Source organism: Protopterus annectens, chromosome 4.part0, assembly GCF_019279795.1.
Source record: "Protopterus annectens isolate FY-2018-M chromosome 4.part0, PAN1.0, whole genome shotgun sequence".
Lineage (NCBI taxonomy): Eukaryota > Metazoa > Chordata > Ceratodontiformes > Protopteridae > Protopterus > Protopterus annectens.
The window spans coordinates 1,222,302,168-1,222,318,369 of record NC_056733.1 but is presented as its reverse complement, the minus strand read 5'-3'; positions in this window follow the sequence as shown (position 1 = coordinate 1,222,318,369).

Genomic DNA, 16,202 nt, shown 5'->3' with positions numbered 1-16,202 from the left:
AGTTTTGGTGACTGCACAAACATTGGCATCTCCCAGTGAGAGGAAATCCTCCAGTGAGTGGATTTTCAGGTTTAGGATCCCAGTGTTAAGTAGCATGACCTTCAATTTGCTTTTTGACAGATCTTATGTTGGAAGATTTGTCTTTGGGACATAGCCTAAAAAGGCACAAATGGGGGAGGCAAGAGTCTTGTCTAGGATCCGGGGGTGACAGGTAGAGTCCATCTCTGGTAAAGCATAGAGGCCAGTCAACCATGTCTTCCCAGGCAGACAGATATTTGATCCCCCTTGGAAAATTAAGCCAATTGTTGAAGTCAATTGGTTTTGTTGGTACTGTAGTATTCTTGGTGAAGGTAGGATGCTGCTTAGGGCTAGATAATACCTGACTGAGACATACTCAGAGCTCAGTCATGTCTCTTCATATAGTGCAGGGAGGTGCATCTCAAGTCATTCACACCAAAGTGGACAATGGCAGTCATACCTGAACCAGTTGTGGAGAGACAAGTGCATGCATGATGTGGCAGGTTCTGGCACATGATCTGACATTGACCACCTTATCGAACCTGCAGGACTTATATGCTATAGCACTAATGTGCTGGGGTCCACATACTGTACCCACATCAAAATAAAGACCACCACCTGGTGAAGTGGGAAGGAGGTACATGAACCAAAGGGTACCACTACAAATTCTCAAGTGGACTGCAATGCACAACATGTTACCTACAATTTAGAAGGCATGCAGTTTGCATGACTCACAGTGATCTTTACTAGTGGTTTCTGAGGGGTTATTTCCCATGAGAGTCTAATGGGCAATGCTGTCCTGTAACCTTGGCTAATGACTCCAGTGAAGGAACGACAACCCAACTAGAAAAATATTACAAACATGCCCATTCGTAAGCCAGAGACATCACAAAATATGTATTTTGACTGCTGAAGCCATTATTCCACTTCCAGATACTTCTGGCAGAACCCTGAATATGATCCTACCACAAACGTGCAGAATTATGTAGAAAAATACAAAATACTAAGGAAGAAGTTAGAACAGGGTGGCCAGTGCCAGGTAGCACAGTTTCTGGAACCACAAGCAGCTTAGATGAATGAGGAGACAGGAGCCAGCAACAGGGGATGACCATGCCCATAGATGCTTGCACAATACCCTTTGGCACTAGCTAAGAGGCAGTGCATTACACATACTGATAAGAGCCAGAAAAAGATACAGATAGCAAACATAATGCATACAAAAATACCAGACCGTGCTTACCCAAAGCTAAGCTGGTCACTGTGTACATTAGACAGGCAACTCAAGTTAGAAAGACCAAGGTTGCACTCATTTGAAAAGGTGAAGGTAGCTTTACTACACAACTATGCAACTAAGCAGACAGGCAAGTAAAAAATGATGCACATAAAAAGCACCAGCAGACACAGGCAACCAAAATCAGAATGTTAAGGACAGGATGTGCATTTCTGAGTACTAATGTCTGAAAAAAATGATGCACTTAGGAGGTTTGGATTGGGGTCAAAATGCCTGGTGCACTGTGTGTCGAAGGTATGGGCTATGGGCAGTGGCAGAATGTTTCTGCAAGGACACAGTCTCAGTACATGGACAGCACTACAACATGGTCTACTTGACAAGTCCAAGAATGCATAACAGACAGCTCAGCTTCACATGGCCCCACCCATGAGAACTGGCTCTTCAGATGCACTGCCTGGACTCAGATCAGATGTCAGTATGCTACTTGAAAAATCTAGAGGTGTTAGCATGACCACAGCCATGGGCACGACATCTCTTGGTAATAAATATTTTTCTTGCATGCAAATGGAAAAGGTGGCTATGAGTTCACCATCATCTCTTACAACATAGGAGCCATTTATGAAAATAATCAGATTTGGATTCTGCAAAGGAACATCTTTCAAGTCTGATCTAGGAGGCAGCACAGTGTTAGTAACAACTACAAGATCATGGGGTTCTCCTTTATTCCCTGTAGGGATTAATGAAGCTGGGTTAAGTGTTGAACAATCATTAGAAAGATTATTAAGTAAAGACAAGTCATACTTAAAAAGTCGTACTGCAGATAAATACTTCATTTTTATCTTCAGTAACAGCTTCTGCAGAATGTGAAACTGCAATGTAAATCTCATGCCTGAGAGTCAGTGCAAATGCCATACCTACTATGTGCACTGTTGCAGCCACTTCCCTAAGCAATGGGGGAGGACTGGAGCTACAGGATCAAGATTCATACTGAGATAAGCAACGGGCATAAAACCATCATTTCTACATTCTGCTAACAATCCAAATGCTAATTTATTTCTTTCATAGGTTCATAGGTTCATACTAGGCTGCCCTGCCCCCAAACAATTATGCCTAGCCTATTCCTCTGTATGGCTCCCCACCCTTTTTTTTTGATAGTATACTGTGCCCTTTTTTAGCTTTTGCTGTACTTCCTGTCAGTAGTGACAATAGTGACACGGAAGTAATCCTGGGACATCCCACGATCCCCATCCACCTATCGAGATTCTTTCAGTGAAGATGCAAAGCTCTGTCTCTTATTCAATTCCATTTCCAGATTCCAGAAGCTGAAGAACCTCTGGGTTCCTGGCCTGTCCCTCAAGGTTTTTCTGTTTTTATTTTCTATGCTTTGCAGCCAGAGTCTCTAGAGAGCATCCATTACTTTGGGGTTGACATCTTTTCTGATTTCATTCATGTCAATTTGGGGATGTGACATATGCATGTATGCAGCTAGGTTTAGGACCTCAGCAGCAACGGTGATTTTTGGGAGCAGCATATATTTTGTAGATTTTGTTTGTGGCATCTGTTTGCCGTTGGTGTCGTGGGGTCTCTCTATAATTGCTGCAGGTGTTGCTGCAGTACATCCCAAAAGGGCATTGTGTTCTATTGTATTGCCTGATGAGGGATGAATAAAGGGGGCGTGATAAAGAGACACGATCTAGATGTTTTATCTAGACGTGAAACCATCGGCTTGAGATGGGCTAACCCTTCTTATCAACTTGGGTTTCCAGGTTGAAGGTGTTTTTCTACTTACTGGATTTCCTTGGGTAACAGGTTTCTTGTTACACATTGTTTTTGGCAAAGGGCATCCTATATTGGTTTTGGTTGGGCACAAGGGTTTGTGGGTGGTATTTTTAGTTAGCTGGCATTTAACTTTGGCTCCTTTGTGTCGCTCTGTCTTGGAGAGTATCTTATTGATGTTTGATTTTCTCCCACGCTTGCACTGGAGGTGAGTCTGTGCATACCAGTCTTTGCTGGTCCTCCAGATATATAGCTGACTGGAAAGTATCCCAGGGCAGAAGTCGGGACAGAACCACTTGGGGCGCCACTTGTGACCTGTTTGTTGAGCCAGTTTATCACCCAACTCTCTCTCTGTGGGTTCTGTCTTCTGCCCAGTTTGCTTATCTCCAGTTTAATAGTTTCTTGTCAAATATGATGCCCGAGCAAGGTATGGATGTGTGATTGCTATGATCTCAGTTATTGCTTGTGTCCTGATGGGCCTTCAAGACTACCTTCAGAAGGTGACTTCTCAAGGTGACCAAACCCGTAGAAGGACTGCAGGATTCCCTCATCCAGGTTCCCAAAGTCAAGCATAAATCTCTATAGCCCAGCAGTCTAGCAGTCTCCCAATGTGAGGATCCCTCTGTCCATCCTTATAGCTCAGCCTTGAGTCCATAAGCTTCAGGCTTATGGGGTGATAGTTTTGCTGCCATCATTTTCACTACAAAATAAATAAAAAAAACTGTTACAATATTTTGGTATCCCAAGTGCAAGTGGATTTAAAAGCAATGTTTTCAACTGTGCAAAAGTTTGTTCATGATAATCCCACTAGGGTAAAGGCTCAGAGATGTAGAGATATCTTGCTTTAACAGTTCTAATAAATGTTTTATCACTTCTGAATAGTTAGAAATGTATTGTCAACAGTAATGTAGCGTAGTGGTTAGAGCTCTGGTTTAGCATAAAAAACATGCATGGTTTAAATCCCATGTGTGGAAGCAGTTGCAAATTACTTTTGATCCACCTTGGATCCCAGGAACTACCATCCCATCAGTCTGACAAGCCTGATTTGCAAGGGCATGGAACGCATTATCATGGAACTTATAAACAAAGACATTGGCAACCTTCAAACACTGGACCCCACCCAGTTTGGGTTTGTGAAGGGCCGATCTTGTCTCCTGAATCTGGTTGACTCCAGAGCTGTGGACGAGGGTAAGGCAGTCCACACAGCCTATCTGGACCTCGCCAAGACCTTTGACACCATCCCCCACTCTGGAATCATAGATAAACTTACTAAGCTGGGCATAAATCCCTACATCACTCGATGGGTTGCTAACTGGCTTACTGACAGAACCCAGACAGTAAAAGTAGCCGACTCCAAATCCAGCTCCAGACAAGTGACAAGTGACAAGTGGAGTACCTCAGGGTTCAGTCCTGGGACCACTCTTGTTTGACATCTACTTCTCTGAAGTACAGGCCAACACTAAGGGACTCTGGCTAACAAAGTTTGCAGATGACTGCAAACTGGGAGCCATTACTGAATGCCCAAATTATGTGGATATTCTACAAAAGGGCCTTACAGAAACAGATGCCTGGTGCCAGAGCCATGGGCTCAAGCTTAATGCCAAGAAATGTATAGTTATCCCCTTTGGAAAAAAAACATGTACCCATGAATTACCACATAGGTGGCAGGACACTAAACATCGAAAGTGTGATGAGAGACTTAGGGACACAGGTGGACAGTGGTCTCACTTTCGATAACCACATTGCCACAACAGTCAGGAAATCCTTCTATGTGGCACACCTCATCACTAAGGGCTTTTCATCCAGAAAAAAGGAGATCATTGTCCCACTGTACTCATCCCTCATTAGACCCATTATAGAGTATAATGCCCCATTTGGTATGTACCTCACAAGACATCTGCAACAGCTGGAAAGGCCACAGAAATACCTCACTAAAAGAATCACAGGCCTAAAGCAGATGCCATATACTGACCATCTAAAAAACTCCAGCTATACTCTGTGGCATGTCATCTACTCAGAGGTGATCTCTGCTTAACATACAAGGCCATGTCAAACCCTGAGCTGTTGGACATGCTCCACTCAAAGAAATCTCAATCCCTCAGAGCCACATGCTCCAGGGGTCTAAACCTTGTCATCACAATGAACAAAACATGCTGGAGGGATAGGTTCCTGACCCAGAGACTCCCCATACTCTGGAATAGACTGCCCATACATATCAAGCAGAGTGCCTCATTGGTCCTCTTCAAAAGGAACCTTGATGATTAGATAGGAGATAGGAAATTTACCCCGGGGATCATGTCAGTCACCCTGCTAGACAGGGGCCTGGAGAAGTAAATATTGTGGGAAGACATATCCAGGGAATTGTTATGGCTAGGCTTGCATAGGCCCTAGGGCCGATAGCCTAGTACCAACCTATGAACCTATGAACCTGCTAAACCCCCAAAAGCTCAGAGTTCTTTGTAGCAGAGCATGGTACACATTGGATTATAATTATCTGTGAAGGCAAAATCTGTCTAGAGTCCTCTGAAATAAGATCTTGTGAGTACTTAACCTGCATTTTCCACTACTGCAATTTGTTTTTATCAACCTTAAATCTTAATTCTGCTGAGTCAAAAGAAAAATAATGACTTGTTTACAATTATGTGCAGTTCTTGAAGCTAAAAGCAAATCATCTGTGTATTGAATCAAAGTAGATAAAATTTAATTTTGTCTAACTGCTTCTTCATTTCCCTAGACAAAAAGGGTGAGAGAGTCTTGCAGTACTGCACCCTTGCAGTAATCTAGTCCAAGTCTGCTGCTGTCCTCTTTAAGTAAATACAAACTGATGTTGGCTATCTGGATGTATAGGGATTGAAAAGAAGGCAGATGGAATATCTATTACTGAAATAGTGGTGGCATCTGAAGGGATGGAACTCAGCATTGCTGCAGGGTTAGGAACAACTGGCAATGTCAGTACTGGCACAGCATGCACTGCATGTAATTATTGTAGGTTCAATTCCTTTCCCTGCCTCTAACTGATATTGAACTACCACAGGCAGGTGCTCACAAAGTTTTAGTGTTATATAGACAGGTTCTGCATGTTTTATCAGCACTGCTTCATTGGCATGGTTAGTCTAGAGCTGTGGAGGAATAACATTTAATTCCTCTCTACCAGCATTTTCTGCTTTCTGTTCAACTGTTATGAAAGCAAAATAGGCATCTTCATCTGGACAGATAGTTTATGAATATAATCCTAAAAATTCATTAGGAATATCTAAAAATACACCAACAGGTATACAATAAATGGGTCTATATTATGTTGTCGAAATGGCAAAACAGCGAATGCCGTTTCAGCAACACATAAACAGCGAAATACCACTAATGCGAATGGCCAGGTTACCGATTTTTTTCCTAGGGAAACATTGGTAGACCAACCAGACATGACACACCATCTAAATCATTACAAAGTAGGGGGGTTTGCCCCACACCCCCCCCAACTAAATATACCAACTCCAAATTTGCTCTACAGTGGGGTAAAGGGCAATTTTACGGCAATGGTCAAGTGATTTTTTTCCCTAGGAAAAAAATCTGTGACTTGGCCGTTCGTGTTAGTGGTATTTCACTGCTTATGTGTCTCTGAAATGGCATTTGCTGTTTTGTCATTTCGACAACATATTATAGACCCACAATAAACAGTAGATCTAAGTTTACATAGTAAATATCTACCTAACAAAAAGAGCCACATTTCCTACAATAAAAGCATGCTAGGAACAAGTTTCGTTTCTGGATAATCTAAAGGAACTTGATACATCTACACTCTGAATTGTATGTTTAGAAAGTGGAAAGTGCTTGGCATTTGCCTAAGTAATCATAAATCTAGTAGCTCCTGTATCTACAAGAAACAGAATAGATGTATTTTGTACTGTAACCTTTAGAAAAGGACCATCTTGATCAATTAGTACCAAGGGATATAACTGCAATATATGCTCATGGCTGTCCTAAAGAGGTTGCTGCGGCCCTCTACTGGTTACCAAATTGAGTTCCACATATCAGGGTTTCTTTCAGGTCACTGTGGTAATTGAGTTTTAGTTGATTTGCTTGATGTCCAGTTAATGGACATTCATTTTGCCAGTGGACAGTCTGACCACAATTAAAACAGGTATTTAAATATGGTGCACCTTATGGTGACTGTGGTGAATCAGAGGGATAATTATTCTTTCCCATCAATGTGTGTACATCCATGTTTGTGCTTCTTCAGCTCTGATTTTTAGTCAGTTGTAAATGATGGCACTTTAGTTTCCAAATTATCTTCTTGAAATTTTAATATTATGAGTAACATAGAACTGGAAACATTTTAACTTTGTAAAAAAAAATAAAATGCAGCTATCTGTGTTGTAAGTTGCCCCTCTCTAATATACTGTATAATATTTATTATATATTACTAATTTTAGCTCAGATATTTATTTTATATTGCTTTTTTTATCTCACCCCCCCCTAAAAATGAATTTCTGCCTGCAGACGCGATACTTTCTGCTTCTGACATTCATATGTGCCATAATGATATACACCAGGTGGCAAAGTTAATATAATTGTGCTGCGCAACAAGTGTATAGAAATGAATAAGGTACAAAAAACTGACAAATTCACTCAGAAGGCTGAAATAAAATAAAATATCCTACAGTTAATTATAACTAGCACATAAAAGTATGCTTTTAAAGGTAAAATTAGTTATTAAATATTTTAAATAAGTGCTTATTTGTTCTGTGAATGATTAAATACAACTGTTTAAATTCCTTATTGTGAGCAGTTACAGAACTTAAGGTCAGTTACTTAACAGAAAAGCAAATAAAATAGTTTAATTATTATTTACTTTAAATATAGGTAATATACCCACTTGAAGATACAGCCATGTTTTCAGCAATGTTTTCCTTCATTAATGTATGCAGTGAAATCCACAGACAAATATGAATACAATTAATTCCAGAACAAAGCTAAGTTTGAATGTCAGTAATCATTTTGTAAATGATGCTTCACATGGTTGAAATTGAATCTTTGAACATGAAAAGTACACCTGTCAAATGGATATTCTATTAAACACGTAACAAAGATTCAAAGGCAGAATGTTGTTAACTGAAAGCCGAGTAGCTGCACTCACAGCTGGACTTTGTATTATGACTTTTCATGCCAAAGGGTTTGGAGTCTGAATATTCAAAGATATGTTGACAATATTTGATCTTTATTTTCATGGCCATGAAATTACAGTGCTGTAGATTACATTTCATATTTGACACATTCTTTCATCTGTATAATGAGTAGAAATGTTAAATTTAGAAGCGCAGGATGTGAAATAATCTACTATATTCCCCATTATTTTTGTCCCAAAGTCTGTTGCAAAGAGCAGTAAATATTCAAAACTGCAAACTGAAATTCAGAAAAATGTTTTGACACCCTCAAATAAGAAAAAAAAAAAAACAGGCAATATCAGCAAATCTATAGCAAGAAATGTATAGGACTCAAAGTTCAGAATAGGTTTAGTCTGAAGGAGGTTAGCTTTGTGCTTTAACTTCAATAGTTTTTGAATGATATCAGCTACTAAAGAACTTGAGTGTCTGACAAAACCATTTAACAAAACCATTTAACAGTGTTGTCAAGTAAGATAAACGGTACCTTTTCTGCTAATGCTGTTCTTGCTTAAATAGCATCCAACCTTAGGTGAAAGAAAAGGAATAAACAACATATTTTTTTTTACTTTAAGATAAATAATCTGATGAGGAAGTGCAACAGATTGCTCATATAAAAGAAAATACCACATCTCTCAGGAGGTACATTTTTCAGTTATTTATACATTTATCTGGCTCTAGGAAAAAAAACAGACACGCTAAATATTTTATTACGGTGACTAGTGCAGGGAAGGTATGTGCATAGCCATGTAACATAAATTTTGAAAGCTCTGCATAATCAAAGCACTGGGACCTTCCAGCTTTTTTTTCATGTAACACACAATTGATATATTTATGTGCAAGATTTTCTTCTTTACAACTCAAGCACTGCATAATTATATCCTTAAAACATCCAGGTGCAAAGAACGCTGCGTAAATAATTCAGTATTTAATCTGCCTTGCCCATATCTGGAACGGTCTGCAACAGAAACAAAGAATTACAAGTGTTTCTTATAAAACACGATGGCTTGATGTTCAACAGTCTGACAGAGAGTTATGCAAAATCTCCCTTGTGCAATAAATTATGTCAGAATAAATATAGAAGATTATCTTTCCCTTAGATGTTATGACCTTGGAATGGAATATATTAAATGAGGGTGTTAGAGCGGGCTTTACCTGCATGAACCCCCCTAATGAAAGTCAGACAGTTTTGTAAATATGCTATGCTATGTTGTTTACTTTACAGAAATGAAATTCACAAAGTTATATGTCACACATTCAAAACCTAGAACCCGATATAGGAGTTTAGGGATACAGCACACTTTTATATTCCAGGTTTCAATCAGAAAAAAAAAAACACCCACACACACGGATAAGTTGGGAAATGTTTAAGGAGATCGCCTTAAAAACAAAGAATACAGTGGTATGATGTCATTCTAACAGAAAACAAAAGCAGAATAATAATTAATTATAAATAGTGAATGTGTGAACACACTTTTTCAAAGGTTATAAATCCCAACTGAAGTAGATATTCTTAATGGGTTTCCATACCTGCAAAACATTTATAAGAAATCCACCTCTGTATTAACTAATATTATCATTCATATATCATTATGTCAGTTACAGCTTTTCTAGGATGTTGTGATCATGATATCAATCTCTGGATTTCATGTGAGGTTAGATCCAGACTTATAAATGCTTTACACTTAAGTGTTAAATATCCACGGCCAATGCATATCTATGTAAAGGAACAATAGTGTTAGTGTGGATGATTAAGCCTATGACCTACTAACAAACTGTATTCGAAAGTCTAGGATTTTATTTCCTCCAGCTCCGTTTGCTTACTGTATGACTCTGAACACGGCACTCTGCTGGTCACTGCTCCTGTTTTGCTCCTTAAAATGGATGTGCCTAGGCAAAATGAAATGTAGAGCACAAGTCATATAAAAAGCTTAAGAACAAGAATAGAGGTGACCTGTGACTGAAGTTTCAGTAAGCAAAGAACTGCAATCTTTTTCAAAGTGCCGTGGCTGAAGCATACCCTATGGTAGTTCTTTTTGTAAACTAGACTGATTCCTTCCTTGTTTGGAAAAGGGGTACAAAAAGCCACGAAAGCTCTAGAGGAATAGGCCAATATAAAGTATGGACTGACACTAACAAAAGCAATGGTTTAAAATTCCCTATTTTGGTAATAAAAAGACATGCAGGCTGTGTGCAAAATATAACATAATGCCTAAATGTAGCTTCAGAAAATCAGTAGAAAGAATGTAGTCTAGGGTAATTCAGAGGGAATGTAGTTATAATAACATGGAAGCATATATCTAATATAGTTTAACTTAATCTGCATTTTAACATTATAACAGTGCTGAGTAGGTAGCAGCTGGCAGACAGAGACAGTGCATGTATGCTATAGGTGGAGCCGCACAGCAAATCTCTATAAGAGGCATTCCCCAGTCTTATTAGCCACTTAATATTCAGAAGATGACGAAGATGTCAGCAAAATGTGGAAAGCACTGTATGCATCATGATATCATTTTAACAAAGTGCACCTGTAACAGGTTGTCCATGTATGACATCAGCTGAAACCACACTGGCTGGCAATATGAAAAGTAAAAGAAGACTGTTTATAAGTAATCATTATCATTAGCTGTATCACAGATATTTAATAGGGTTACAGAATCAAAAACATGAAACCAAAAGATGAGTGAGTTACTTTATTAAATAAATTGTGTTTTCATCTTGAATAGTAAAACTGACTTCATTAGCTCTAATTTACATGCAAAACCCCTTTGATTTAAACATTATACCAATCACTTGATATCAGGTTATACTGAATTGTGAATATGTACAAAAATAAAATAAATCTTTATGAATAACTATGCATTCCATACCGTGTAGCTACTTCAGAAAAATACTTCAGAGGATGTAAATAGCTTTACATACCTAGTACTGTAACACTTCTATAGGACATAAACAGTCATGCATGTGTGTGTGTGTGTGTGTGTGTGTGTGTGTGTGTGTGTGTGTGTGTGTGTGTGTGTGTTTGTGTGTGCATGCATGCATGGGTCTGTGCATGTGTGCGTGTGTATGCAAGCATGTGTACATGCGTGTGTGTATGTGTGAGTGTGGGGGTGTGTACGTGTGTGTGTGTGTGTGTGTGTGTGTGTGTGTGTGTGTGTGTGTGTGTGTGTGTGTGTGTGTGTGTGTATCTAGGAGTGTGCATAAGTGTGGATAGGTGTCTCTTTGTGAATTCAGGTGTCTGGGCTACCAAGGACTACATCTAATAAGAGGAGCACTAGAACAGTAAGATCTGACAGTACAATGTTTGATTCAGAGATATGATGATTAGCTCCCAAAGAAGTGTTTGTCGGTATGGCTTAACCAGGACTCTGAAGACAGAATTATTCCTGTTTTGCTAATCAACAGTACCACATTGTCCAATTTGTGCTGGAAGTGATGATGTAGAAATGACAGGAGATCTGTATTTTTGTGTTAGATCACATGCCAGGAGACATCATGGGGTGTGAAAGAGAAGGGTCTCTTTAACAGAATGAATAAGAGTGGCACATTATTTCTCGTTTTCTAAATAGGTACAAGGTGTCATGTTAACTGTTGCCATCTCTCTATATTCAGTGCCACTCTCCTACCTTCTTCAACAGTCATACTTGCTGTTACAGTTATTTTCTTGCACAATCCATCCACCTCATTGCTGGATGCTCTAGTTTCCTTTTGCCCCCTGTCTGTCTGTCCCAAATCTTCTCACCAGATTGTCATCTGCTTTTCTGAATATGTGCTTGAATCACTACAATCTGTTCTCTTTGACATTTTCTGCAATTGGAGCTATTTTGGCTTCTACTCTTATGTCCTCATTTCTTGATCTGTCCCACAGTGTGCATCCTACCACTGATCTTGGGCATTTCATCACCAACACATTTAACTTCCTCAACTGCTGTGCCTTTACTGCTCAGCTTACTGTACCATACAATAATACTGGTTGCACCACTGTTTTGTACACCTTACTTTTCAGCTTCTTTGGGATTCTTCTGTAATACACTACCCATGACACTCTAAACCAGATCACTGCAGCCCCTCTGATTCTAGATTTGACCTCATTATTCAGACTTCACTTTGGGTGGCCATGGTGGTGCAGTGGTTAGCATTGCCACCTCACAGCAAGAGGTTCTCCGGTTTAATCCTCAGCCGGGGTGCCTTCTGTGCGGAGACAGCATGCCCTCTCTGTGGTTGTGTGGCTTCCTCCAGGTGCTCTGGTTTCCTCCCAAATACATGCTGTAGGTGGCTTGGACAGTCTAAATTTGCCCTAGGCATGAGTGCATGTGTGCGCCTTCTGTGGAAGGCTGGGTGCCAGGTTGGCAACTCAACACTGTAAAACTCCACTGCCAATCATGAGTGGACAGGTGATCTGCTGTGGTGACCCCTAACTGGGAAAAAGCCAGAAGAAGAAGATTCAGACTTCCCTTCCCCCTCCCAGATAACTGAAGCTGCAAACCTGCTCCAGTATTTTCCTTCTATGTCAGTTCTCTGCTTCTTCTGATTTCCCTATTTGTTGCCATTACAACTTTCTCACAGTACTCAGTTTCATCCCATGTTCCTAAATTCTTGCATCCCATTCCCTTCTCCTTTGCTGAAGTTTTTGCTAACAGCCTGTCTGTAATGCCACATCATCTGCATACAGCAGCTTTGTCAGTCTGTCCCCTTTGACCTGTTTTATAAGGTAGTCCATCACCAGTATGAATAGCAATGGGTTCACAGCTGAACGCTAATGCACACCCACTACCACTGGGAAACACTCTTTGAGAACTAACACTGTTCTTACTTGAGCAGTAATTCTACCAGTGTTTCTGGAACTTTGAACCACCACAGGGCTGCCCAAATCAACTTTCTTGGGTCCTTATCATATGTTTTCTCTAAGTCTACAAATGCCCATTTGGACTCTTTCTTCATCTCTAGCTTCTTCTCAACTAGCTGTCTCACTGCAGACATCAGGTCAGTTGTGCTGCATCCTGATCTGAATCCAAACTGCTCATTTCCCATCTTACTTTCAACAACTCTGCATTTATCAGTCACCCCCTTCAGAACTTTCATGCAATGTGGTAGACGTCTGATACCTTTATACTGCCCACAGTTGTGAATATCCCCTTCATTCTTAAACACTGGCACTACTATGCTTCGCCTTTCAACCTGAAAAAACTTCTTTGTGTCATCCACTGAGTCATTTTCCAGAAGCTGGTAGAGTGCCTCTGATGCCTTGTTCTTTGCTTTTGCAACTCATTTATTAACCTCTTTGTTAGCCACTAAGTAGTCCTTCTTAGCTTGGTCCATCTTTTCTATCTCACACTTTTTCCTGCACATCTTCTGTCTTATGATGACTTCCTGGACTTCTGCATTCCACTACTAGCTTTCCTTATGTACCTTATTTGCATGCCTGCATCATCTACATATCTGTTTTGTAGTCTGATTTGAGGCACTGCCATTCATAGGTTCATAGGTTGGTACTAGGCTATCAGCCCTAGGGCCTATTACAAGCCTAGCCATAACAATTCCATGGCTGTTTCTTCCCACACTTTTTACTTCCCTGGACCCCTATCTAACAGGGCGACTGACGTGATCCCCAGGGTGAATTTCCTTTCTCCCATCCAATCATCGCACAGGGCCACATAACTTCATAATGACCGCATAACAACTCCACCTATTTCCTCTTCTTGTTCAGGTGCTAGAGCCCTAAGTAATTCTTAGAACTGTTGTGCTTTCTCTCCAGCCAACTTCCAGGTCTTCAGCTTGGTCTCTGTTGACCTTAGAGCCTTCTCTGACTACTGCTTGCAGCTAATTGTGGCAATCAGTGGTTTATGCTGTCGAATGGCTGTTTCACTGGGGATGACTTTGCAATTACTAATTCTACCTTAGTGCCATTTCCTTACAGGGAGGTAGTCTACCTGGGTTGCATGTTGGCCACTCTTGTATGTGATCTTGTGACTGTCTCTCTTTCTGAACCATGTATTGGCTACTATCAAGCCATTGACCAGTCAGAAGTTTATAATGGCCTGTCCTTTTTTATTCCTGTTGCCCCACACATGCAGACCCAGGCAGTCCTCATATTGTATTTTGTCCCGACATGTCCATTCAAGCCATCCATTATCAGCACCAATTTGCGGTATTCTGCTTTATCCAGTAAGTCCTGCAAGTGCATTCTGAATGCACTCTTTACCTCACTATCACAACCTTTCTGAGGGGCACAGTCTGAGATTATGAATATTTCCCTATCATTTGCATGGAGTCTGAGTGTCATGAGTCATTCTGATGATATCCCTCACTGCCTTCTGAAGCCTCTCCTTCACCACACTTCCCAAATCATTTCTACCCTGTTTTCCTCCTGAGTTGTAAAGTCTTGATCCCAAGCTAAGTGACTTTGCTACACTGCCCTTCCATCTTGTCTTCTGGATACATAAGGTGTCCAGCCTCCTCCTTACCATCATGTCATCCACTTCCAACCTCCATCCTGTCAGCGAACCTATCCTGAGTGCAGCAATTCTTAGTTCATGTTTGGCAGATTCATTCATTTTATTTCTAGCTTTCACTCAACAGAGCTATCTCAGTTAACCCAGCTGGGCAACTGGACAGCATCCAGCCAGTAGATTATTTATGGTGGACAATAATAGGGGCACATACATTACCCCTCCCACCATTGGCATGAGTCCCTGGCATAGGTCAGAGTAGGTTGTTCCTCAGTCAAGCAAATGCCCATGCATATTTGGTGACAGTCAACATGACTGAATCACCTAGAGCTATATTTTTTTTACTGTCAAGTGACTAGCCCTGCCACAGTATGTAGTCTTTGATCTGTTATCTTCTGTCTTGAGGATATTGTGTGCCATAGTAGATGCTCAAAGTTGTTGGTTTATACAACTCTTCCTGATATATGTCATTGCGCAGAGTCTGTGCTGCTGCCCACAGCTCCATTCTTGGGTGAATTTGAGATGGAAACACATAGCATATTCTTCAGAGATGGGAGGAGCCCAGAGAGATACAGGGAGAACATTGAAACTCCAGACAGGCATTTCCCAGAGGTCAGGATCGAACCTTGTACATTGTGCATGGGAGGCGAAGAAATTCAAAAGTTTCTTAAAAGGCATATACGTCAATGATTTACAGAAAAAGTACTTTTTTTAAACATTCTTAAGGTTTATGTTTATTTAAATGATGTTTTGTCTGGGTCACATTTATTTATTTATTTATTTATTTTGACATTTGTTGACTGAGTATGTTTGACTGAACCTTAGCCCATTTTTAGCAGAGGCCTGGGGAAAACCCTTGTACAAAACATAACGAGAAGAATAGGCCATTACTTATGACAAGAAACACTGTATACACGTCAGACAAAGGAATGTATGTTTAACAAAGGCAATTAAAATAAGATCAAAGCTTATAGTATAACAACATCTCAGTCAGGAGATGAGTGATAAAAATTTAGTAGTAACCATCCTAATTTAACAATCTTAAAAATAATAGCAAATGGTAATGCTTTTTCAATCATTATTAGTTATATTACAGACACTCATATAGCAGTCTTTACAGCGACCTTACAACAGCAGAAATATCAGGATGCAGTCAGGTGATATAAAGGTTAATAGAGCAGTCTATGGAGGTTACAATAAATGCTTGTAGAGCACAGGGTGGAGAAAAGTAGAAGTCGGTAGGCTGTGGGAATAGCTGAAAAAAAGTAAAAAGTTTCAGTGATAAGGTGTAGATTGGTACAGTTTATAAGCAGTAAAGCAAAGGACTGGGGTAGGAGAAGTGGGAAGCAGAGAAAGAGAGAGAGATTAGTTATGGCTTTGGCATGTGCAGGTCCTTAAGTTTAGTAGGATTTCTTTTAATGCCTTTTTGAAATTTTGAGTAAGGGGTAGTGTTTTGATGTTCAGGGGGGAGTTTGTTGCAGGCTGAAGCAAAAGAGTAGCTATATAAGTGTTGTCCTATTGTTCTTTTTGAATTGTAGATTTCTAAAAGGGACTGATCTGAGCTTCAGA